General features: G+C 58.7%; 31 non-coding genes across 31 annotated transcripts; all 31 read left to right on the top strand.

Moving 5' to 3' along the window:
• The first annotated feature begins 464 nt into the window (after nucleotides 1–464).
• Nucleotides 465–583, top strand: LOC133672005 (5S ribosomal RNA). The gene has a single exon (XR_009834608.1). It is a non-coding gene; the product is annotated as a 5S ribosomal RNA (ribosomal RNA).
• Nucleotides 584–1057: 474 nt separating this feature from the next.
• On the top strand, nucleotides 1058–1176 carry LOC133672107 (5S ribosomal RNA). Its single transcript, XR_009834708.1, has one exon. It is a non-coding gene; the product is annotated as a 5S ribosomal RNA (ribosomal RNA).
• Nucleotides 1177–1649: 473 nt separating this feature from the next.
• LOC133671794 (5S ribosomal RNA) lies at nucleotides 1650–1768 on the top strand. The gene has a single exon (XR_009834407.1). It is a non-coding gene; the product is annotated as a 5S ribosomal RNA (ribosomal RNA).
• Nucleotides 1769–2241: 473 nt separating this feature from the next.
• LOC133672118 (5S ribosomal RNA) lies at nucleotides 2242–2360 on the top strand. Its single transcript, XR_009834719.1, has one exon. It is a non-coding gene; the product is annotated as a 5S ribosomal RNA (ribosomal RNA).
• A 474-nt stretch (nucleotides 2361–2834) lies between these two features.
• LOC133671795 (5S ribosomal RNA) lies at nucleotides 2835–2953 on the top strand. Its single transcript, XR_009834408.1, has one exon. It is a non-coding gene; the product is annotated as a 5S ribosomal RNA (ribosomal RNA).
• A 473-nt stretch (nucleotides 2954–3426) lies between these two features.
• Nucleotides 3427–3545, top strand: LOC133672159 (5S ribosomal RNA). Its single transcript, XR_009834758.1, has one exon. It is a non-coding gene; the product is annotated as a 5S ribosomal RNA (ribosomal RNA).
• A 474-nt stretch (nucleotides 3546–4019) lies between these two features.
• LOC133672031 (5S ribosomal RNA) lies at nucleotides 4020–4138 on the top strand. The gene has a single exon (XR_009834633.1). It is a non-coding gene; the product is annotated as a 5S ribosomal RNA (ribosomal RNA).
• Nucleotides 4139–4611: 473 nt separating this feature from the next.
• LOC133671977 (5S ribosomal RNA) lies at nucleotides 4612–4730 on the top strand. The gene has a single exon (XR_009834582.1). It is a non-coding gene; the product is annotated as a 5S ribosomal RNA (ribosomal RNA).
• Nucleotides 4731–5203: 473 nt separating this feature from the next.
• On the top strand, nucleotides 5204–5322 carry LOC133671796 (5S ribosomal RNA). Its single transcript, XR_009834409.1, has one exon. It is a non-coding gene; the product is annotated as a 5S ribosomal RNA (ribosomal RNA).
• Nucleotides 5323–5795: 473 nt separating this feature from the next.
• LOC133671967 (5S ribosomal RNA) lies at nucleotides 5796–5914 on the top strand. The gene has a single exon (XR_009834572.1). It is a non-coding gene; the product is annotated as a 5S ribosomal RNA (ribosomal RNA).
• A 474-nt stretch (nucleotides 5915–6388) lies between these two features.
• LOC133672116 (5S ribosomal RNA) lies at nucleotides 6389–6507 on the top strand. Its single transcript, XR_009834717.1, has one exon. It is a non-coding gene; the product is annotated as a 5S ribosomal RNA (ribosomal RNA).
• Nucleotides 6508–6980: 473 nt separating this feature from the next.
• Nucleotides 6981–7099, top strand: LOC133671978 (5S ribosomal RNA). The gene has a single exon (XR_009834583.1). It is a non-coding gene; the product is annotated as a 5S ribosomal RNA (ribosomal RNA).
• Nucleotides 7100–7572: 473 nt separating this feature from the next.
• On the top strand, nucleotides 7573–7691 carry LOC133671797 (5S ribosomal RNA). Its single transcript, XR_009834410.1, has one exon. It is a non-coding gene; the product is annotated as a 5S ribosomal RNA (ribosomal RNA).
• Nucleotides 7692–8164: 473 nt separating this feature from the next.
• Nucleotides 8165–8283, top strand: LOC133672020 (5S ribosomal RNA). Its single transcript, XR_009834622.1, has one exon. It is a non-coding gene; the product is annotated as a 5S ribosomal RNA (ribosomal RNA).
• A 473-nt stretch (nucleotides 8284–8756) lies between these two features.
• Nucleotides 8757–8875, top strand: LOC133672008 (5S ribosomal RNA). Its single transcript, XR_009834611.1, has one exon. It is a non-coding gene; the product is annotated as a 5S ribosomal RNA (ribosomal RNA).
• A 473-nt stretch (nucleotides 8876–9348) lies between these two features.
• LOC133671798 (5S ribosomal RNA) lies at nucleotides 9349–9467 on the top strand. The gene has a single exon (XR_009834411.1). It is a non-coding gene; the product is annotated as a 5S ribosomal RNA (ribosomal RNA).
• Nucleotides 9468–9940: 473 nt separating this feature from the next.
• Nucleotides 9941–10059, top strand: LOC133671968 (5S ribosomal RNA). Its single transcript, XR_009834573.1, has one exon. It is a non-coding gene; the product is annotated as a 5S ribosomal RNA (ribosomal RNA).
• Nucleotides 10060–10533: 474 nt separating this feature from the next.
• Nucleotides 10534–10652, top strand: LOC133672128 (5S ribosomal RNA). The gene has a single exon (XR_009834728.1). It is a non-coding gene; the product is annotated as a 5S ribosomal RNA (ribosomal RNA).
• A 473-nt stretch (nucleotides 10653–11125) lies between these two features.
• On the top strand, nucleotides 11126–11244 carry LOC133671799 (5S ribosomal RNA). The gene has a single exon (XR_009834412.1). It is a non-coding gene; the product is annotated as a 5S ribosomal RNA (ribosomal RNA).
• A 473-nt stretch (nucleotides 11245–11717) lies between these two features.
• LOC133671801 (5S ribosomal RNA) lies at nucleotides 11718–11836 on the top strand. Its single transcript, XR_009834414.1, has one exon. It is a non-coding gene; the product is annotated as a 5S ribosomal RNA (ribosomal RNA).
• Nucleotides 11837–12308: 472 nt separating this feature from the next.
• LOC133672124 (5S ribosomal RNA) lies at nucleotides 12309–12427 on the top strand. The gene has a single exon (XR_009834724.1). It is a non-coding gene; the product is annotated as a 5S ribosomal RNA (ribosomal RNA).
• Nucleotides 12428–12900: 473 nt separating this feature from the next.
• LOC133671802 (5S ribosomal RNA) lies at nucleotides 12901–13019 on the top strand. The gene has a single exon (XR_009834415.1). It is a non-coding gene; the product is annotated as a 5S ribosomal RNA (ribosomal RNA).
• A 473-nt stretch (nucleotides 13020–13492) lies between these two features.
• On the top strand, nucleotides 13493–13611 carry LOC133671803 (5S ribosomal RNA). Its single transcript, XR_009834416.1, has one exon. It is a non-coding gene; the product is annotated as a 5S ribosomal RNA (ribosomal RNA).
• Nucleotides 13612–14084: 473 nt separating this feature from the next.
• LOC133671914 (5S ribosomal RNA) lies at nucleotides 14085–14203 on the top strand. The gene has a single exon (XR_009834523.1). It is a non-coding gene; the product is annotated as a 5S ribosomal RNA (ribosomal RNA).
• Nucleotides 14204–14677: 474 nt separating this feature from the next.
• LOC133672013 (5S ribosomal RNA) lies at nucleotides 14678–14796 on the top strand. Its single transcript, XR_009834616.1, has one exon. It is a non-coding gene; the product is annotated as a 5S ribosomal RNA (ribosomal RNA).
• Nucleotides 14797–15269: 473 nt separating this feature from the next.
• LOC133672004 (5S ribosomal RNA) lies at nucleotides 15270–15388 on the top strand. The gene has a single exon (XR_009834607.1). It is a non-coding gene; the product is annotated as a 5S ribosomal RNA (ribosomal RNA).
• Nucleotides 15389–15860: 472 nt separating this feature from the next.
• LOC133672087 (5S ribosomal RNA) lies at nucleotides 15861–15979 on the top strand. The gene has a single exon (XR_009834688.1). It is a non-coding gene; the product is annotated as a 5S ribosomal RNA (ribosomal RNA).
• Nucleotides 15980–16452: 473 nt separating this feature from the next.
• Nucleotides 16453–16571, top strand: LOC133671804 (5S ribosomal RNA). Its single transcript, XR_009834417.1, has one exon. It is a non-coding gene; the product is annotated as a 5S ribosomal RNA (ribosomal RNA).
• A 472-nt stretch (nucleotides 16572–17043) lies between these two features.
• LOC133672157 (5S ribosomal RNA) lies at nucleotides 17044–17162 on the top strand. Its single transcript, XR_009834756.1, has one exon. It is a non-coding gene; the product is annotated as a 5S ribosomal RNA (ribosomal RNA).
• A 474-nt stretch (nucleotides 17163–17636) lies between these two features.
• Nucleotides 17637–17755, top strand: LOC133671805 (5S ribosomal RNA). The gene has a single exon (XR_009834418.1). It is a non-coding gene; the product is annotated as a 5S ribosomal RNA (ribosomal RNA).
• A 473-nt stretch (nucleotides 17756–18228) lies between these two features.
• LOC133671935 (5S ribosomal RNA) lies at nucleotides 18229–18347 on the top strand. Its single transcript, XR_009834541.1, has one exon. It is a non-coding gene; the product is annotated as a 5S ribosomal RNA (ribosomal RNA).
• Nucleotides 18348–18791: the final 444 nt, after the last annotated feature.

Consider the following 18791-nt stretch of genomic DNA (forward strand, 5'->3'; position numbering starts at 1 on the left):
CTAGTTCCCGACCCTTCTTTTTTTGATCTCCTGCTCCCCTTCCCGTTATTTCCTCACCTTTCCTTTCCTGGATGGTGTCCCGTGCCCCCCGAGAGGTGGGGCGCGGTGAGTCGCCCGAGAGGAGAAAGGGAAAGGGTAGAAGAGTGAAATGCCCCTGGGTCCGGGGCGATGACGTCATGATCTAAAGAACCGGCGGTCTGCGTACCGATTCCATTGCTACTATAAGGGAATCGGACTTCGGAAGCTCCTGTAAAAATCTGGGCGCGATCCGACGGTCGAATCGCGGGTTATGGCCCTTTTGAGTCGGTGTTCCTGCGCGGCTCGGACCGGCCCGTTTCGGGGTCCCGGTCATGCTTCCCAAAACCGGCGATTGTCGGACCGCCTCGACGCGTCCCATCGCTCTGCCATCGTCCTCGCGCGGCTCCTTCGAAGCGGTTATAGGAAGTGCCCGTTCATGGACTCACGGGTGCGATCATACCAGCACTAATGCACCGGATCCCATCTGAACTCCGCAGTTAAACGTGCTTGGGCGAGAGTAGTACTAGGATGGGTGACCTCCTGGGAAGTCCTCGTGTTGCACTACATCTTTTTGCTAGTTCCCCGACCCTTCTTTTTTTGATCTCCTGCTCCCCTTCCCGTTATTTCCTCACCTTTCCTTTCCCGCACGCCGTCCCGTGCCCCCCGGGAGGAGGGGCGCGGTGAGTCGCCGGAGTTGAGAAAGAGACAGGGCACAAGGGTGAAAGGCCCGTGGCTCTGGGGCGATGACGTCATGATTTAAAGATCCGGCGGTCTGCGTAGCGATTCCATTGCTACTATAAGGGAATCGGACTTCGGAAGCTCCTGTAAAAATCTGGGCGCGATACGACGCTTGGATCGCGAGTTATGGCCCTTTTGAGACGGTGCTCCTCCGCGGTTCGGACCGGCCCGCTTCGGGGTCCCGGTCAGGCTTCCCAAAATCAGGGATTGTCGGACCGCCTCGACGCCTGCCATCGCTCTACCATCCTCCTCGCGCGGCTCCTTCGAAGCGTTTATGGGAAGTGCCCGTTCATGGACTCAAGGGTGCGATCATACAAGCACTAATGCACCGGATCCCATCAGAACTTCGCAGTTAAACGTGCTTGGGCGAGAGTAGTACTAGGATGGGTGACCTCCTGGGAAGTCCTCGTGTTGCACCCCATCTTTTTGCTAGTTCCCCGACCCTTCTTTTTTTGATCTCCTGCTCCCCTTCCCGTTATTTCCTCACCTTTCCTTTCCCGCACGTCGTCCCGTGCCCCCTGAGAGGTGAGGCGCGGTGAGTCCCCCGAGAGGAGAAAGGGAAAGGGTAGAAGAGTGAAAGGCCCCTGGGTCCGGGGCGATGACGTCATGATCTAAAGAACCGGCGGTCTGCGTAGCGATTCCATGCTACTATAAGGGAATCGGACTTCGAAAGCTCCTGTAAAAATCTGGGCGCGATCCGACGGTTGGATCGCGAGTTATGGCCCTTTTGAGCCGGTGTTCCTCCGCGGTTCGGACCGGCCCGCTTCGGGGTCCCGGTCAGGCTTCCCAAAACCGGCGATTGTCGGACCGCCTCGACGCGTCCCATCGCTCTGCCATCCTCCTCGCGCGGCTCCTTCGAAGCGGTTATAGGAAGTGCCCGTTCATGGACTCACGGGTGCGATCATACCAGCACTAATGCACCGGATCCCATCAGAACTCCGCAGTTAAACGTGCTTGGGCGAGAGTAGTACTAGGATGGGTGACCTCCTGGGAAGTCCTCGTGTTGCACCCCATCTTTTTGCTAGTTCCCCGACCTTTCTTTTTTTGATCTCCTGCTCCCCTTCCCGTTATTTCCTCACCTTTCCTTTCCTGGATGGTGTCCCGTGCCCCCCGAGAGGTGGGGCGCGGTGAGTCGCCCGAGAGGAGAAAGGGAAAGGGTAGAAGAGTGAAAGGCCCCTGGTTCCGGGGCGATGACGTCATGATCTAAAGAACCGACGGTCTGCGTAGCGATTCCATTGCTACTATAAGGGAATCGGACTGCGGAAGCTCCTGTAAAAATCTGGGCGCGATCCGACGGTTGGATCGCGAGTTATGGCCCTTCTGAGCCGGTGGTCCTCCGCGGTTTGGACCGACCCGCTTCGTGGTCCCGGTCAGGCTTCCCAAAATCAGGGATTGTCGGACCGCCTCGACGCCTGCCATCGCTCTGCCTTCCTCCTCGCGCGGCTCGTTCGAAGCGCTTATGGGAAGTGCGCGTTCAGGCCTAACGGGTGCGTTCATACCAGCACTAATGCACCGGATCCCATCAGAACTCCGCAGTTAAACGTGCTTGGGCGAGAGTAGTACTAGGCTGGGTGACGTCCTGGGAAGTCCTCGTGTTGCACCCCATCTTTTTGCTAGTTCCCCGACCCTTCTTTTTTTGGTCTCCTGCTCCCCTTCCCGTTATTTCCTCACCTTTCCTTTCCCGCACGTCGTCCCGTGCCCCCCGGGAGGAGGGGCGCGGTGAGTCGCCCGAGATGAGAATAAGACAGGGCAGAAGAGTGAAAGGCCCGTGGCTCCGGGGCGATGACGTCATGATCTAAAGAACCGGCGGTTGGCGTAGCGATTCCATGGCTACTATAAGGGAATCGGACTTCGGAAGCTCCTGTAAAAATCTGGGCGCGATCCGACGGTTGGATCGCGAGTTATGGCCCTTTTGAGCCGGTGTTCCTCCGCGGTTCGGACCGGCCCGCTTCGGGGTCCCGGTCAGGCTTCCCAAAACCGGCGATTGTCGGACCGCCTCGACGCGTCCCATCGCTCTGCCATCCTCCTCGCGCGGCTCCTTCGAAGCGGTTATAGGAAGTGCCCGTTCATGGACTCACGGGTGCGATCATACCAGCACTAATGCACCGGATCCCATCAGAACTCCGCAGTTAAACGTGCTTGGGCGAGAGTAGTACTAGGATGGGTGACCTCCTGGGAAGTCCTCGTGTTGCACCCCATCTTTTTGCTAGTTCCCCGACCCTTCTTTTTTTGATCTCCTGCTCCCCTTCCCGTTATTTCCTCACCTTTCCTTTCCTGGATGGTGTCCCGTGCCCCCCGAGAGGTGGGGCGCGGTGAGTCGCCCGAGAGGAGAAAGGGAAAGGGCAGAAGAGAGAAAGGCCCGTGGCTCCGGGGCGATGACGTCATGATCTAAAGAACCGGCGGTCTGCGTAGCGATTCCATTGCCACTATAAGGGAATCGGACTGCGGAAGCTCCTGTAAAAATCTGGGCGCGATACGACGCTTGGATCGCGAGTTATGGCCCTTGTGAGACGGTGCTCCTCCGCGGTTCGGACCGGCCCGCTTCGGGGTCCCGGTCAGGCTTCCCAAAATCAGGGATTGTCGGACCGCCTCGACGCCTGCCATCGCTCTGCCATCCTCCTCACGCGGCTCGTTCGAAGCGCTTATGGGAAGGGCGCGTTCAGGCCTCACGGGTGCGTTCATACCAGCACTAATGAACCGCATCCCATCAGAACTCCGCAGTTAAACGTGCTTGGGCGAGAGTAGTACTAGGATGGGTGACCTCCTGGGAAGTCCTCGTGTTGCACCACATCTTTTTGCTAGTTCCCCGACCCTTCTTTTTTTGATCTCCTGCTCCCCTTCCCGTTATTTCCTCACCTTTCCTTTCCCGCACACCGTCCCGTGCCCCCCGGGAGGAGGGGCGCGGTGAGTCGCCCGAGTTGAGAAAGAGACAGGGCAGAAGAGTGAAAGGCCCGTGGCTCCGGGGCGATGACGTCATGATCTAAAGAACAGGCGGTCTGCGTAGCGATTCCATTGCTACTATAAGGGAATCGGACTGCGGAAGCTCCTGTAAAAATCTGGGCGCGATACGACGCTTGGATCGCGAGTTATGGCCCTTTTGAGACGGTGCTCCTCCGCGGTTCGGACCGGCCCGCTTCGGGGTCCCGGTCAGGCTTCCCAAAATCAGGGATTGTCGGACCGCCTCGACGCCTGCCATCGCTCTACCATCCTCCTCGCGCGGCTCCTTCGAAGCGTTTATAGGAAGTGCCCGTTCATGGACTCAAGGGTGCGATCATACAAGCACTAATGCACCGGATCCCATCAGAACTCCGCAGTTAAACGTGCTTGGGCGAGAGTAGTACTAGGATGGGTGACCTCCTGGGAAGTCCTCGTGTTGCACCCCATCTTTTTGCTAGTTCCCCGACCCTTGTTTTTTTGATCTCCTGCTCCCGTTCCCGTTATTTCCTCACCTTTCCTTTCCCGCACGTCGTCCCGTGCCCCCTGAGAGGTGGGGCGCGGTGAGTCGCCCGAGAGGAGAAAGGGAAAGGGTAGAAGAGTGAAAGGCCCCTGGGTCCGGGGCGATGACGTCATGATCTAAAGAACCGGCGGTCTGCGTAGCGATTCCATTGCTACTATAAGGGAATCGGACTGCGGAAGCTCCTGTAAAAATCTGGGCGCGATCCGACGGTTGGATCGCGAGTTATGGCCCTTTTGAGCCGGTGTTCCTCCGCGGCTCGGACCGGCCCGCTTTGGGGTCCCGATCAGGCTTCCCAAAATCAGGGATTGTCGGACCGCCTCGACGCCTGCCATCGCTCTGCCATCCTCCTCGCGCGGCTCGTTCGAAGCGCTTATGTGAAGTGCGCGTTCAGGCCTTACGGGTGCGATCATACCAGCACTAATGCACCGGATCCCATCAGAACTCCGCAGTTAAACGTACTTGGGCGAGAGTAGTACTAGGATGGGTGACCTCCTGGGAAGTCCTCGTGTTGCACCCCATCTTTTTGCTAGTTCCCCGACCCTTCTTTTTTTGATCTCCTGCTCCCCTTCCCGTTATTTCCTCACCTTTCCTTTCCCGCACGCCGTCCCGTGCCCCCCGGGAGGAGGGGCGCGGTGAGTCGCCCGAGTTGAGAAAGAGACAGGGCAGAAGAGAGAAAGGCCCGTGGCTCCGGGGCGATGACGTCATGACCTAAAGAACCGGCGGTCTGCGTAGCGATTCCATTGCTACTATAAGGGAATCGGACTTCGGAAGCTCCTGTAAAAATCTGGGCGCGATCCGACGGTTGGATCGCGAGTTATGGCCCTTTTGAGCCGGTGTTCCTCCGCGGCTCGGACCGGCCTGCTTCGGGGTCCCGATCAGGCTTCCCAAAATCAGGGATTGTCGGACCGCCTCGACGCCTGCCATCGCTCTGCCGTCCTCCTCGCGCGGCTCGTTCGAAGCGCTTATGTGAAGTGCGCGTTCAGGCCTCACGGGTGCGATCATACCAGCACTAATGCACCGGATCCCATCAGAACTCCGCAGTTAAACGTGCTTGGGCGAGAGTAGTACTAGGATGGGTGACCTCCTGGGAAGTCCTCGTGTTGCACCCCATCTTTTTGCTAGTTCCCCGACCCTTCTTTTTTTGATCTCCTGCTCCCCTTCCCGTTTTTCCTCACCTTTCCTTTCCCGCACGCCGTCCCGTGCCCCCCGGGAGGAGGGGCGCGGTGAGTCGCCCGAGTTGAGAAAGAGACAGGGCAGAAGAGAGAAAGGCCCGTGGCTCCGGGGCGATGACGTCATGACCTAAAGAACCGGCGGTCTGCGTAGCGATTCCATTGCTACTATAAGGGAATCGGACTTCGGAAGCTCCTGTAAAAATCTGGGCGCGATCCGACGGTTGGATCGCGAGTTATAGCCCTTTTGAGCCGGTGTTCCTGCGCGGCTCGGACCGGCCTGCTTCGGGGTCCCGGTCATGCTTCCCAAAACCGGCGATTGTCGGACCTCCTCGACGCGTCCCATCGCTCTGCCATCGTCCTCGCGCGGCTCCTTCGAAGCGGTTATAGGAAGTGCCCGTTCATGGACTCACGGGTGCGATCATACCAGCACTAATGCACCGGATCCCATCAGAACTCCGCAGTTAAACGTGCTTGGGCGAGAGTAGTACTAGGATGGGTGACCTCCTGGGAAGTCCTCGTGTTGCACCACATCTTTTTGCTAGTTCCCCGACCCTTCTTTTTTTGATCTCCTGCTCCCCTTCCCGTTATTTCCTCACCTTTCCTTTCCCGCACACCGTCCCGTGCCCCCCGGGAGGAGGGGCGCGGTGAGTCGCCCGAGTTGAGAAAGAGACAGGGCAGAAGAGTGAAAGGCCCGTGGCTCCGGGGCGATGACGTCATGATCTAAAGAACCGGCGGTCTGCGTAGCGATTCCATTGCTACTATAAGGGAATCGGACTGCGGAAGCTCCTGTAAAAATCTGGGCGCGATACGACGCTTGGATCGCGAGTTATGGCCCTTTTGAGACGGTGTTCCTCCGCGGTTCGGACCGGCCCGCTTCGGGGTCCCGGTCAGGCTTCCCAAAATCAGGGATTGTCGGACCGCCTCGACGCCTGCCATCGCTCTACCATCCTCCTCGCGCGGCTCCTTCGAAGCGTTTATAGGAAGTGCCCGTTCATGGACTCAAGGGTGCGATCATACAAGCACTAATGCACCGGATCCCATCAGAACTCCGCAGTTAAACGTGCTTGGGCGAGAGTAGTACGAGGATGGGTGACCTCCTGGGAAGTCCTCGTGTTGCACCCCATCTTTTTGCTAGTTCCCCGACCCTTGTTTTTTTGATCTCCTGCTCCCCTTCCCGTTATTTCCTCACCTTTCCTTTCCCGCACGTCGTCCCGTGCCCCCTGAGAGGTGGGGCGCGGTGAGTCGCCCGAGAGGAGAAAGGGAAAGGGTAGAAGAGTGAAAGGCCCCTGGGTCCGGGGCGATGACGTCATGATCTAAAGAACCGGCGGTCTGCGTAGCGATTCCATTGCTACTATAAGGGAATCGGACTGCGGAAGCTCCTGTAAAAATCTGGGCGCGATCCGACGGTTGGATCGCGAGTTATGGCCCTTTTGAGCCGGTGTTCCTCCGCGGCTCGGACCGGCCCGCTTTGGGGTCCCGATCAGGCTTCCCAAAATCAGGGATTGTCGGACCGCCTCGACGCCTGCCATCGCTCTGCCATCCTCCTCGCGCGGCTCGTTCGAAGCGCTTATGTGAAGTGCGCGTTCAGGCCTTACGGGTGCGATCATACCAGCACTAATGCACCGGATCCCATCAGAACTCCGCAGTTAAACGTACTTGGGCGAGAGTAGTACTAGGATGGGTGACCTCCTGGGAAGTCCTCGTGTTGCACCCCATCTTTTTGCTAGTTCCCCGACCCTTCTTTTTTTGATCTCCTGCTCCCCTTCCCGTTATTTCCTCACCTTTCCTTTCCCGCACGCCGTCCCGTGCCCCCCGGGAGGAGGGGCGCGGTGAGTCGCCCGAGTTGAGAAAGAGACAGGGCAGAAGAGAGAAAGGCCCGTGGCTCCGGGGCGATGACGTCATGACCTAAAGAACCGGCGGTCTGCGTAGCGATTCCATTGCTACTATAAGGGAATCGGACTTCGGAAGCTCCTGTAAAAATCTGGGCGCGATCCGACGGTTGGATCGCGAGTTATGGCCCTTTTGAGCCGGTGTTCCTCCGCGGCTCGGACCGGCCTGCTTCGGGGTCCCGATCAGGCTTCCCAAAATCAGGGATTGTCGGACCGCCTCGACGCCTGCCATCGCTCTGCCGTCCTCCTCGCGCGGCTCGTTCGAAGCGCTTATGTGAAGTGCGCGTTCAGGCCTCACGGGTGCGATCATACCAGCACTAATGCACCGGATCCCATCAGAACTCCGCAGTTAAACGTGCTTGGGCGAGAGTAGTACTAGGATGGGTGACCTCCTGGGAAGTCCTCGTGTTGCACCCCATCTTTTTGCTAGTTCCCCGACCCTTCTTTTTTTGATCTCCTGCTCCCCTTCCCGTTTTTCCTCACCTTTCCTTTCCCGCACGCCGTCCCGTGCCCCCCGGGAGGAGGGGCGCGGTGAGTCGCCCGAGTTGAGAAAGAGACAGGGCAGAAGAGAGAAAGGCCCGTGGCTCCGGGGCGATGACGTCATGACCTAAAGAACCGGCGGTCTGCGTAGCGATTCCATTGCTACTATAAGGGAATCGGACTTCGGAAGCTCCTGTAAAAATCTGGGCGCGATCCGACGGTTGGATCGCGAGTTATAGCCCTTTTGAGCCGGTGTTCCTGCGCGGCTCGGACCGGCCTGCTTCGGGGTCCCGGTCATGCTTCCCAAAACCGGCGATTGTCGGACCTCCTCGACGCGTCCCATCGCTCTGCCATCGTCCTCGCGCGGCTCCTTCGAAGCGGTTATAGGAAGTGCCCGTTCATGGACTCACGGGTGCGATCATACCAGCACTAATGCACCGGATCCCATCAGAACTCCGCAGTTAAACGTGCTTGGGCGAGAGTAGTACTAGGATGGGTGACCTCCTGGGAAGTCCTTGTGTTGCACCACATCTTTTTGCTAGTTCCCCGACCCTTCTTTTTTTGATCTCCTGCTCCCCTTCCCGTTATTTCCTCACCTTTACTTTCCCGCACACCGTCCCGTGCCCCCCGGGAGGAGGGGCGCGGTGAGTCGCCCGAGTTGAGAAAGAGACAGGGCAGAAGAGTGAAAGGCCCGTGGCTCCGGGGCGATGACGTCATGATCTAAAGAACCGGCGGTCTGCGTAGCGATTCCATTGCTACTATAAGGGAATCGGACTGCGGAAGCTCCTGTAAAAATCTGGGCGCGATACGACGCTTGGATCGCGAGTTATGGCCCTTTTGAGACGGTGTTCCTCCGCGGTTCGGACCGGCCCGCTTCGGGGTCCCGGTCAGGCTTCCCAAAATCAGGGATTGTCGGACCGCCTCGACGCCTGCCATCGCTCTGCCTTCCTCCTCGCGCGGCTCGTTCGAAGCGCTTATGTGAAGTGCGCGTTCAGGCCTCACGGGTGCGATCATACCAGCACTAATGCACCGGATCCCATCAGAACTCCGCAGTTAAACGTCCTTGGGCGAGAGTAGTACTAGGATGGGTGACCTCCTGGGAAGTCCTCGTGTTGCACCCCATCTTTTTGCTAGTTCCCCGACCCTTCTTTTTTTGATCTCCTGCTCCCCTTCCCGTTATTTCCTCACCTTTCCTTTCCCGCACGCCGTCCCGTGCCCCCCGGGAGGAGGGGCGCGGTGAGTCGCCCGAGTTGAGAAAGAGACAGGGCAGAAGAGAGAAAGGCCCGTGGCTCCGGGGCGATGACGTCATGACCTAAAGAACCGGCGGTCTGCGTAGCGATTCCATTGCTACTATAAGGGAATCGGACTTCGGAAGCTCCTGTAAAAATCTGGGCGCGATCCGACGGTTGGATCGCGAGTTATGGCCCTTTTGAGCCGGTGTTCCTCCGCGGCTCGGACCGGCCTGCTTCGGGGTCCCGATCAGGCTTCCCAAAATCAGGGATTGTCGGACCGCCTCGACGCCTGCCATCGCTCTGCCGTCCTCCTCGCGCGGCTCGTTCGAAGCGCTTATGTGAAGTGCGCGTTCAGGCCTCACGGGTGCGATCATACCAGCACTAATGCACCGGATCCCATCAGAACTCCGCAGTTAAACGTGCTTGGGCGAGAGTAGTACTAGGATGGGTGACCTCCTGGGAAGTCCTCGTGTTGCACCCCATCTTTTTGCTAGTTCCCCGACCCTTCTTTTTTTGATCTCCTGCTCCCCTTCCCGTTTTTCCTCACCTTTCCTTTCCCGCACGCCGTCCCGTGCCCCCCGGGAGGAGGGGCGCGGTGAGTCGCCCGAGTTGAGAAAGAGACAGGGCAGAAGAGAGAAAGGCCCGTGGCTCCGGGGCGATGACGTCATGACCTAAAGAACCGGCGGTCTGCGTAGCGATTCCATTGCTACTATAAGGGAATCGGACTTCGGAAGCTCCTGTAAAAATATGGGCGCGATCCGACGGTTGGATCGCGAGTTATAGCCCTTTTGAGCCGGTGTTCCTGCGCGGCTCGGACCGGCCTGCTTCGGGGTCCCGGTCATGCTTCCCAAAACCGGCGATTGTCGGACCTCCTCGACGCGTCCCATCGCTCTGCCATCGTCCTCGCGCGGCTCCTTCGAAGCGGTTATAGGAAGTGCCCGTTCATGGACTCACGGGTGCGATCATACCAGCACTAATGCACCGGATCCCATCAGAACTCCGCAGTTAAACGTGCTTGGGCGAGAGTAGTACTAGGATGGGTGACCTCCTGGGAAGTCCTCGTGTTGCACCACATCTTTTTGCTAGTTCCCCGACCCTTCTTTTTTTGATCTCCTGCTCCCCTTCCCGTTATTTCCTCACCTTTCCTTTCCCGCACACCGTCCCGTGCCCCCCGGGAGGAGGGGCGCGGTGAGTCGCCCGAGTTGAGAAAGAGACAGGGCAGAAGAGTGAAAGGCCCGTGGCTCCGGGGCGATGACGTCATGATCTAAAGAACCGGCGGTCTGCGTAGCGATTCCATTGCTACTATAAGGGAATCGGACTGCGGAAGCTCCTGTAAAAATCTGGGCGCGATACGACGCTTGGATCGCGAGTTATGGCCCTTTTGAGACGGTGCTCCTCCGCGGTTCGGACCGGCCCGCTTCGGGGTCCCGGTCAGGCTTCCCAAAATCAGGGATTGTCGGACCGCCTCGACGCCTGCCATCGCTCTACCATCCTCCTCGCGCGGCTCCTTCGAAGCGTTTATAGGAAGTGCCCGTTCATGGACTCAAGGGTGCGATCATACAAGCACTAATGCACCGGATCCCATCAGAACTCCGCAGTTAAACGTGTTTGGGCGAGAGTAGTACTAGGATGGGTGACCTCCTGGGAAGTCTTCGTGTTGCACCCCATCTTTTTGCTAGTTCCCCAACCCTTCTTTTTTTGATCTCCTGCTCCCCTTCCCGTTATTTCCTCACCTTTCCTTTCCCGCACGTCGTCCCGTGCCCCCTGAGAGGTGGGGCGCGGTGAGTCGCCCGAGAGGAGAAAGGGAAAGGGTAGAAGAGTGAAAGGCCCCTGGGTCCGGGGCGATGACGTCATGATCTAAAGAACCGGCGGTCTGCGTAGCGATTCCATTGCTACTATAAGGGAATCGGACTGCGGAAGCTCCTGTAAAAATCTGGGCGCGATCCGACGGTTGGATCGCGAGTTATGGCCCTTTTGAGCCGGTGTTCCTCCGCGGCTCGGACCGGCCTGCTTCGGGGTCCCGATCAGGCTTCCCAAAATCAGGGATTGTCGGACCGCCTCGACGCCTGCCATCGCTCTGCCATCCTCCTCGCGCGGCTCGTTCGAAGCGCTTATGTGAAGTGCGCGTTCAGGCCTCACGGGTGCGATCATACCAGCACTAATGCACCGGATCCCATCAGAACTCCGCAGTTAAACGTGCTTGGGCGAGAGTAGTACTAGGATGGGTGACCTCCTGGGAAGTCCTCGTGTTGCACCCCATCTTTTTGCTAGTTCCCCGACCCTTCTTTTTTTGATCTCCTGCTCCCCTTCCCGTTTTTCCTCACCTTTCCTTTCCCGCACGCCGTCCCGTGCCCCCCGGGAGGAGGGGCGCGGTGAGTCGCCCGAGTTGAGAAAGAGACAGGGCAGAAGAGAGAAAGGCCCGTGGCTCCGGGGCGATGACGTCATGACCTAAAGAACCGGCGGTCTGCGTAGCGATTCCATTGCTACTATAAGGGAATCGGACTTCGGAAGCTCCTGTAAAACTCTGGGCGCGATCCGACGGTTGGATCACGAGTTATGGCCCTTTTGAGCCGGTGTTCCTCCGCGGTTCGGACCGGCCCGCTTCGGGGTCCCGGTCAGGCTTCCCAAAACCGGCGATTGTCGGACCGCCTCGACGCGTCCCATCGCTCTGCCATCCTCCTCGCGCGGCTCCTTCGAAGCGGTTATAGGAAGTGCCCGTTCATGGACTCACGGGTGCGATCATACCAGCACTAATGCACCGGATCCCATCAGAACTCCGCAGTTAAACGTGCTTGGGCGAGAGTAGTACTAGGATGGGTGACCTCCTGGGAAGTCCTCGTGTTGCACCCCATCTTTTTGCTAGTTCCCCGACCCTTCTTTTTTTGATCTCCTACTCCCCTTCCCGTTTTTCCTCACCTTTCCTTTCCCGCACGCCGTCCCGTGCCCCCCGGGAGGTGGGGCGCGGTGAGTCGCCCGAGATGAGAAAGGGAAAGGGTAGAAGAGTGAAAGGCCCCTGGGTCCGGGGCGATGACGCCATGATCTAAAGAACCGGCGGTCTGCGTAGCGATTCCATTGCTACTATAAGGGAATCGGACTTCGGAAGCTCCTGTAAAAATCTGGGCGCGATCCGACGGTTGGATCGCGAGTTATGGCCCTTTTGAGACGGTGCTCCTCCGCGGTTCGGACCGGCCCGCTTCGGGGTCCCGGTCAGGCTTCCCAAAATCAGGGATTGTCGGACCGCCTCGACGCCTGCCATCGCTCTGCCATCCTCCTCGCGCGGCTCCTTCGAAGCGCTTATGTGAAGTGCGTGTTCAGGCCTCACGGGTGCGATCATACCAGCACTAATGCACCGAATCCCATCAGAACTCCGCAGTCAAACGTGCTTGGGTGAGAGTAGTACTAGGATGGGTGACCTCCTGGGAAGTCCTCGTGTTGCACCCCATCTTTTTGCTAGTTCCCCGACCTTTCTTTTTTTGATCTCCTGCTCCCCTTCCCGTTATTTCCTCACCTTTCCTTTCCCGCACGCCGTCCCGTGCCCCCCGGGAGGAGGGGCGCGGTGAGTCGCCCGAGTTGAGAAAGAGACAGGGCAGAAGAGAGAAAGGCCCGTGGCTCCGGGGCGATGACGTCATGACCTAAAGAACCGGTGGTCTGCGTAGCGATTCCATTGCTACTATAAGGGAATCGGACTTCGGAAGCTCCTGTAAAAATCTGGGCGCGATCCGACGGTTGGATCGCGAGTTATGGCCCTTTTGAGCCGGTGTTCCTCCGCGGCTCGGACCGGCCTGCTTCGGGGTCCCGATCAGGCTTCCCAAAATCAGGGATTGTCAGACCGCCTCGACGCCTGCCATCGCTCTGCCATCCTCCTCGCGCGGCTCGTTCGAAGCGCTTATGTGAAGTGCGCGTTCAGGCCTCACGGGTGCGATCATACCAGCACTAATGCACCGGATCCCATCAGAACTCCGCAGTTAAACGTGCTTGGGCGAGAGTAGTACTAGGATGGGTGACCTCCTGGGAAGTCCTCGTGTTGCACCCCATCTTTTTGCTAGTTCCCCGACCCTTCTTTTTTTGATCTCCTGCTCCCCTTCCCGTTATTTCCTCACCTTTCCTTTCCCGCACGCCGTCCCGTGCCCCCCGGGAGGAGGGGAGCGGTGAGTCGCCCGAGTTGAGAAAGAGACAGGGCAGAAGAGAGAAAGGCCCGTGGCTCCGGGGCGATGACGTCATGACCTAAAGAACCGGCGATCTGCGTAGCGATTCCATTGCTACTATAAGGGAATCGGACTTCGGAAGCTCCTGTAAAAATCTAGGCGCGATCCGACGGTTGGATCGCGAGTTATGGCCCTTTTGAGCCGGTGTTCCTCCGCGGCTCGGACCGGCCCGCTTCGGGGTCCCGATCAGGCTTCCCAAAATCAGGGATTGTCGGACCGCCTCGACGCCTGCCATCGCTCTGCCATCCTCCTCGCGCGGCTCGTTCGAAGCGCTTATGTGAAGTGCGCGTTCAGGCCTCACGGGTGCGATCATACCAGCACTAATGCACCGGATCCCATCAGAACTCCGCAGTTAAACGTGCTTGGGCGAGAGTAGTACTAGGATGGGTGACCTCCTGGGAAGTCCTCGTGTTGCACCCCATCTTTTTGCTAGTTCCCCGACCCTTCTTTTTTTGATCTCCTGCTCCCCTTCCCGTTATTTCCTCACCTTTCCTTTCCCGCACGCCGTCCCGTGCCCCCCGGGAGGAGGGGAGCGGTGAGTCGCCCGAGTTGAGAAAGAGACAGGGCAGAAGAGAGAAAGGCCCGTGGCTCCGGGGCGATGACGTCATGACCTAAAGAACCGGCGGTCTGCGTAGCGATTCCATTGCTACTATAAGGGAATCGGACTTCGGAAGCTCCTGTAAAAATCTGGGCGCGATCCGACGGTTGGATCGCGAGTTATGGCCCTTTTGAGCTGGTGTTCCTCCGCGGCTCGGACCGGCCCGCTTCAGGGTCCCGATCAGGCTTCCCAAAATCAGGGATTGTCGGACCGCCTCGACGCCTGCCATCGCTCTGCCATCCTCCTCGCGCGGCTCGTTCGAAGCGCTTATGTGAAGTGCGCGTTCAGGCCTCACGGGTGCGATCATACCAGTACTAATGCACCGGATCCCATCAGAACTCCGCAGTTAAACGTGCTTGGGCGAGAGTAGTACTAGGATGGGTGACCTCCTGGGAAGTCCTCGTGTTGCACCCCATCTTTTTGCTAGTTCCCCGACCCTTCTTTTTTTGATCTCCTGCTCCCCTTCCCGTTATTTCCTCACCTTTCCTTTCCCGCACGCCGTCCCGTGCCCCCCGGGAGGAGGGGCGCGGTGAGTCGCCCGAGTTGAGAAAGAGACAGGGCAGAAGAGAGAAAGGCCCGTGGCTCCGGGGCGATGACGTCATGACCTAAAGAACCGGCGGTCTGCGTAGCGATTCCATTGCTACTATAAGGGAATCGGACTTCGGAAGCTCCTGTAAAAATCTGGGCGCGATCCGACGGTTGGATCACGAGTTATGGCCCTTTTGAGCCGGTGTTCCTCCGCGGTTCGGACCGGCCCGCTTCGGGGTCCCGGTCAGGCTTCCCAAAACCGGCGATTGTCGGACCGCCTCGACGCGTCCCATCGCTCTGCCCTCCTCCTCGCGCGGCTCTTTCGAAGCGGTTATAGGAAGTGCCCGTTCATGGACTCACGGGTGCGATCATACCAGCACTAATGCACCGGATCCCATCAGAACTCCGCAGTTACACGTGCTTGGGCGAGAGTAGTACTAGGATGGGTGACCTCCTGGGAAGTCCTCGTGTTGCACCCCATCTTTTTGCTAGTTCCCCGACCCTTCTTTTTTTGATCTCCTGCTCCCCTTCCCGTTATTTCCTCACCTTTCCTTTCCTGGATGGTGTCCCGTGCCCCCCGAGAGGTGGGGCGAGGTGAGTCGCCCGAGAGGAGAAAGGGAAAGGGTAGAAGAGTGAAAGGCCCCTGGGTCCGGGGCGATGACGCCATGATCTAAAGAACCGGCGGTCTGCGTAGCGATTCCATTGCTACTATAAGGGAATCGGACTGCGGAAGCTCCTGTAAAAATCTGGGCGCGATCTGACGGTTGGATCGCGAGTTATGGCCCTTCTGAGCCGTTGTTCCTCCGCGGTTCGGACCGGCCCGCTTCGGGGTTCCGGTCAGGCTTCCCAAAATCAGGGATTGTCGGACCGCCTCGACGCCTGCCATCGCTCTGCCATCCTGCTCGCGCGGCTCGTTCGAAGCGTTTATGGGAAGTGCGCGTTCAGGCCTCACGGGTGCGATCATACCAGCACTAATGCACCGGATCCCATCAGAACTCCGCAATTAAACGTGCTTGGGCGAGAGTAGTACTAGGATGGGTGACCTCCTGGGAAGTCCTCGTGTTGCACCCCATCTTTTTGCTAGTTCCCCGACCCTTCTTTTTTTGATCTCCTGCTCCCCTTCCCGTTTTTCCTCACCTTTCCTTTCCCGCACGCCGTCCCGTGCCCCCCGGGAGGTAGGGCGCGGTGTGTCGCCCGAGAGGAGAAAGGGAAAGGGTAGAAGAGTGAAAGGCCCCTGGGTCCGGGGCGATGACGCCATGATCTAAAGAACCGGCGGTCTGCGTAGCGATTCCATTGCTACTATAAGGGAATCGGACTTCGGAAGCTCCTGTAAAAATCTGGGCGCGATCCGACGGTTGGATCGCGAGTTATGGCCCTTTTGAGACGGTGCTCCTCCGCGGTTCGGACCGGCCCGCTTCGGGGTCCCGGTCAGGCTTCCCAAAATCAGGGATTGTCGGACCGACTCGACGCCTGCCATCGCTCTGCCATCCTCCTCGCGCGGCTCCTTCGAAGCGCTTATGTGAAGTGCGTGTTCAGGCCTCACGGGTGCGATCATACCAGCACTAATGCACCGAATCCCATCAGAACTCCGCAGTTAAACGTGCTTGGGTGAGAGTAGTACTAGGATGGGTGACCTCCTGGGAAGTCCTCGTGTTGCACCCCATCCTTTTGCTAGTTCCCCGACCCTTCTTTTTTTGATCTCCTGCTCCCCTTCCCGTTATTTCCTCACCTTTCCTTTCCCGCACGCCGTCCCGTGCCCCCCGGGAGGAGGGGCGCGGTGAGTCGCCCGAGTTGAGAAAGAGACAGGGCAGAAGAGAGAAAGGCCCGTGGCTCCGGGGCGATGACGTCATGACCTAAAGAACCGGTGGTCTGCGTAGCGATTCCATTGCTACTATAAGGGAATCGGACTTCGGAAGCTCCTGTAAAAATCTGGGCGCGATCCGACGGTTGGATCGCGAGTTATGGCCCTTTTGAGCCGGTGTTCCTCCGCGGCTCGGACCGGCCTGCTTCGGGGTCCCGATCAGGCTTCCCAAAATCAGGGATTGTCAGACCGCCTCGACGCCTGCCATCGCTCTGCCATCCTCCTCGCGCGGCTCGTTCGAAGCGCTTATGTGAAGTGCGCGTTCAGGCCTCACGGGTGCGATCATACCAGCACTAATGCACCGGATCCCATCAGAACTCCGCAGTTAAACGTGCTTGGGCGAGAGTAGTACTAGGATGGGTGACCTCCTGGGAAGTCCTCGTGTTGCACCCCATCTTTTTGCTAGTTCCCCGACCCTTCTTTTTTTGATCTCCTGCTCCCCTTCCCGTTATTTCCTCACCTTTCCTTTCCCGCACGCCGTCCCGTGCCCCCCGGGAGGAGGGGAGCGGTGAGTCGCCCGAGTTGAGAAAGAGACAGGGCAGAAGAGAGAAGGCCCGTGGCTCCGGGGCGATGACGTCATGACCTAAAGAACCGGCGGTCTGCGTAGCGATTCCATTGCTACTATAAGGGAATCGGACTGCGGAAGCTCCTGTAAAAATCTGGGCGCGATACGACGCTTGGATCGCGAGTTATGGCCCTTTGGAGACGGTGCTCCTCCGCGGTTCGGACCGGCCCGCTTCGGGGTCCCGGTCAGGCTTCCCAAAATCAGGGATTGTCGGACCGCCTCGACGCCTGCCATCGCTCTGCCGTCCTCCTCGCGCGGCTCGTTCGAAGCGCTTATGGGAAGGGCGCGTTCAGGCCTCACGGGTGCGTTCATACCAGCACTAATGCACCGCATCCCATCAGAACTCCGCAGTTAAACGTGCTTGGGCGAGAGTAGTACTAGGCTGGGTGACGTCCTGGGAAGTCCTCGTGTTGCACCCCATCTTTTTGCTAGTTCCCCGACCCTTCTTTTTTTGGTCTCCTGCTCCCCTTCCCGTTATTTCCTCACCTTTCCTTTCCCGCACGTCGTCCCGTGCCCCCCAGGAGGAGGGGCGCGGTGAGTCGCCCGAGATGAGAAAGAGACAGGGCAGAAGAGTGAAAGGCCCATGGCTCCGGGGCGATGACGTCATGATCTAAAGAACCGGCGGTCTGCGTAGCGATTCCATGGCTACTATAAGGGAATCGGACTTCGGAAGCTCCTGTAAAAATCTGGGCGCGATCCGACGGTTGGATCGCGAGTTATGGCCCTTTTGAGCCGGTGTTCCTCCGCGGTTCGGACCGGCCCGCTTCGGGGTCCCAGTCAGGCTTCCCAAAACCGGCGATTGTCGGACCGCCTCGACGCGTCCCATCGCTCTGCCATCCTCCTCGCGCGGCTCCTTCGAAGCGGTTGTAGGAAGTGCCCGTTCATGGACTCACGGGTGCGATCATACCAGCACTAATGCACCGGATCCCATCAGAACTCCGCAGTTAAACGTGCTTGGGCGAGAGTAGTACTAGGATGGGTGACCTCCTGGGAAGTCCTCGTGTTGCACCCCATCTTTTTGCTAGTTCCCCGACCCTTCTTTTTTTGATCTCCTGCTCCCCTTCCCGTTATTTCCTCACCTTTCCTTTCCTGGATGGTGTCCCGTGCCCCCCGAGAGGTGGGGCGAGGTGAGTCGCCCGAGAGGAGAAAGGGAAAGGGTAGAAGAGTGAAAGGCCCCTGGGTCCGGGGCGATGACGCCATGATCTAAAGAACCGGCGGTCTGCGTAGCGATTCCATTGCTACTATAAGGGGATCGGACTGCGGAAGCTCCTGTAAAAATCTGGGCGCGATCCGACGGTTGGATCGCGAGTTATGGCCGTTCGGAGCCGTTGTTCCTCCGCGGTTCGGACCGGCCCGCTTCGGGGTTCCGGTCAGGCTTCCCAAAATCAGGGATTGTCGGACCGCCTCGACGCCTGCCATCGCTCTGCCATCCTGCTCGCGCGGCTCGTTCGAAGCGTTTATGGGAAGTGCGCGTTCAGGCCTCACGGGTGCGTTCATACCAGCACTAATGCACCGGATCCCATCAGAACTCCGCAGTTAAACGTGCTTGGGCGAGAGTAGTACTAGGATGGGTGACCTCCTGGGAAGTCCTCGTGTTGCACCCCATCTTTTTGCTAGTTCCCCGACCCTTCTTTTTTTGATCTCCTGCTCCCCTTCCCGTTATTTCCTCACCTTTCCTTTCCTGGATGGTGTCCCGTGCCCCCCGAGAGGTGGGGCGAGGTGAGTCGCCCGAGAGGAGAAAGGGAAAGGGTAGAAGAGTGAAAGGCCCCTGGCTCCGGGGCGATGACGTCATGATCTAAAGAACCGGCGGTCTGCGTAGCGATTCCATGGCTACTATAAGGGAATCGGACTTCGGAAGCTCCTGTAAAAATCTGGGCGCGATCCGACGGTTGGATCGCGAGTTATGGCCCTTTTCAGCCGGTGTTCCTCCGCGGTTCGGACCGGCCCGCTTCGGGGTCCCAGTCAGGCTTCCCAAAACCGGCGATTGTCGGACCGCCTCGACGCGTCCCATCGCTCTGCCATCGTCCTCGCGCGGCTCCTTCGAAGCG

The sequence above is a fragment of the Populus nigra genome, chromosome 13, assembly GCF_951802175.1.
Source record: "Populus nigra chromosome 13, ddPopNigr1.1, whole genome shotgun sequence".
NCBI lineage: Eukaryota > Viridiplantae > Streptophyta > Magnoliopsida > Malpighiales > Salicaceae > Populus > Populus nigra.